Below are 2818 nucleotides of genomic sequence, written 5' to 3' on the forward strand. Positions count from 1 at the left end.
TGTCTGCAGAGCTTTCCACGGAGGTTGCTGCTTCCCTCACCAAATATTCCTCCGTGATTTTGTGAAACGTGTCCTCTGAACACCCCCCAGGAGATGGGTGAGCAAGTCACACATTAGACATCTACTCCATCATTCCATTTCCCTAAATCATTAGATTTATTCCTCTACATTATAAGAAGGACATTGCACACTTCAGCTTGATTTAATGTAAACCAATATGATATCCAGGTTTTAGTCAACTGTGTAAGCAAATTGTGAGGGTCTTTCCCAGTTTCTCAAGCTAACATATGGAATCCAGAATGCCTGGTAAGTGCACCCATGTTGATACATTTGGCCATTCCAATATTATTTTCTTCCACCCCGGGCAATTACACTTAGATTCCATTTCTGCACATGTATATATTAATTTCTGCTGATATAAACTTACCACATTTTGCAGTTTTTTAAGTGTGTGAATTGGCTCCTTCCAGGTCAGACTTGGTAATCATTTCCCTTGATGAGGTTGGATTTGACTCCAGCATGGTTCTGCAGGCCATGAGGGATAGCGAGGGTAGATCATTTGGAAATAAGCTTTCCCCTGCAATGTAAGGTCATTACGCTGTCCTCTTGCTGGGAGAAGCTCCTTCCTCAGAAAGGGGAGGGGGAGCAGGATCTGCTGTTGGGGAGGCTTACAGGGATTTATAAGGTCAGGGTACCCAGATTCATCTGAATTGCCTTCATTCCAGTTCTCAGGGCTCCATCCTTTTCTTATCAGCCCCTAATATGCACATAAGAAATTTGATAAGGATGAGAAATCAACTTGAATCATAACTTGGAGCTAAAAGAGATTAATTTATGATAATCATAGAATTCCCTTCCCCCGATTCTCTTAACTCTGCCTGGAGGTGTTCATTTTCATTCTACCATTTCCCCAATGCAATAAAAAGTAGTTAGCATAGTCCAGGGTACCAGTGGCAGAATTCCCATCATAACAGTCTTTTGAAACAGTCCCTTGCTTTCCAAAGTCTTCTGTTTAATAGGCATATTATTTCCAGCAACATTTGGGGCTGTGCCTTAAAAAAAAAAGTCCCCATTGTGGACATTGTATGTTTTGGGGATAATTAAAGTAATGAAGTACCCTGCAAGGTGGGCCGCAACCTGGGCTTGCAGGGACGTGCAGGGCAGCACGGGCCACTGAGAGAGGCTGGGCCCAAGTGGAAGCCGGGAGGGGCCAGGCGGGCGAGGTGGGCAGTGTGGGGCCCTGCCTAGCCCTCCCCCCGGACACCGCATGTTGCCCTGGGCCCCCCGGCAGCGCGGCCTGGGTGAAGAGCAGGCGCCCGAGGAACAAGGCCCCTCGGCGGTCAGCGACCCCGGCCAGGCCAGGGACTCTGGAGAGGAATCCCTGGGGGAGCCAAGAACATCCCCACCGGACAATCCTCAGCCCTGATACCGAAGGCCTTCCTGGATCCAGAAAGAGCAGCTGCTGCCTCCGTCGCCCCCAGGCCTCGCTGCCAAGCGGTCCCCGGGAACCCCAGTTCCCCCCTATCCCCAGATGACCCTGCTACCGCCCTGGGACCCCAACTATGAGGCTTAAGCGGGACCTCGTCTGGTGCGGGGGCCCAGCTGTGGGTCAGGCACCTCCTTCTCAGGCCAGACCTTGTGCCGTCCCTCATTCTGGCCTCTGTACGAGGCAGCAGCGTGAGGCAGAGGCCTTAGGCCCATCTAGCAGGACATCAGAGTGGAGAGCAGGTGCCCCCGGATGCAGGGTTCCCAGTGATATGCTATGAAGATGTCTTTCTTTCTGACCCTCTGCTGCCCTGTGGGCAGCGTGTTCCCCTGTACCTGTCTCAGGGCCCTCAGCAGGTGATGGGCTCTCTGAAGCTGCTGCTCCCAACCCCAATTATGTCCCCCTGGGTCCTCCCCACTCCATCCTCTGGCTGCTCCACCGCCTGGCTCAGAGGGCCTGAGCCGATCGCCCTCACTGGCCTCCTGCAGATGAGCCAGGGGGAGCCAAGACCCAGCTCCCCGGGGGCTCCCATGCCCCCTGCTGACCCTCCAGATGCTGCCTCTGACCGCCCAGGTACCAGTGGTGGCCAGAGCTGTTCTCACTGCATGGACCGATCTCTCCCATGGGCCCCAGGCAAGCAAGGTCCATAGCCCCTCCAGGGGCAGAGTGGGCTCCTACTTCGCCAGGCAGGTTCTGTTGACAATGAAACAGTGCTGGTCTGTAAAGTAATGAAGTAAATGCTAGTGTTCTCTACTCAGAAGTTACCCATCTCAGTATGTTGGGTTTCAAAAGCAATTTTTATTTTGGACACTTGGCCTAAACTTCCGAGTTTTGCCCCCAAACAATAGGACATCAGCTCTGAAGAGGCTCAATCTAAATTCTTTGACTAATGTGAATATCAGAGAAAGCGCAATATAGCATATAAATCAGTTTCTTATATACTGATTATAATTCATTCATTAAAAATATGCTGTTATTTTAAGAACAAAATCACAAGTACATCACTGGAAAAAGGGTGTTTAGGCCAATGCAACTTGTGCCCTTGTGACCATCCTCTGGGATCATCAGAGACTTCCTTACAATGTTCCCTGAGGCTCTGAGCTTTCTGGCTGTGCCCTTTGTCTTAATCCATCAGGTTCTTTCTATGTATGGCCAATATAAGGTTTCAATAGATTATAAACAGTGCATATAAACAGTGCATTTTACTGGAAAGAAGACATTAATTTTCATCCTTGGCATTTCTAATTATCTCTGGAGTTATTCTCCATTCACATTTGACAAGGGATGTTTAAGACTGCTTTTCTGCTTCTAGTAGCAATCTCCTATATCCCA

At 49.6% G+C, this 2818-nt stretch overlaps 1 pseudogene; it reads left to right on the plus strand.

Moving 5' to 3' along the window:
• Positions 1–1267: 1267 nt before the first annotated feature.
• On the plus strand, positions 1268–2136 carry LOC132419879 (histone deacetylase complex subunit SAP25-like; annotated as a pseudogene).
• Positions 2137–2818: the final 682 nt, after the last annotated feature.

This window comes from Delphinus delphis, chromosome 2, assembly GCF_949987515.2.
Source record: "Delphinus delphis chromosome 2, mDelDel1.2, whole genome shotgun sequence".
Lineage (NCBI taxonomy): Eukaryota > Metazoa > Chordata > Mammalia > Artiodactyla > Delphinidae > Delphinus > Delphinus delphis.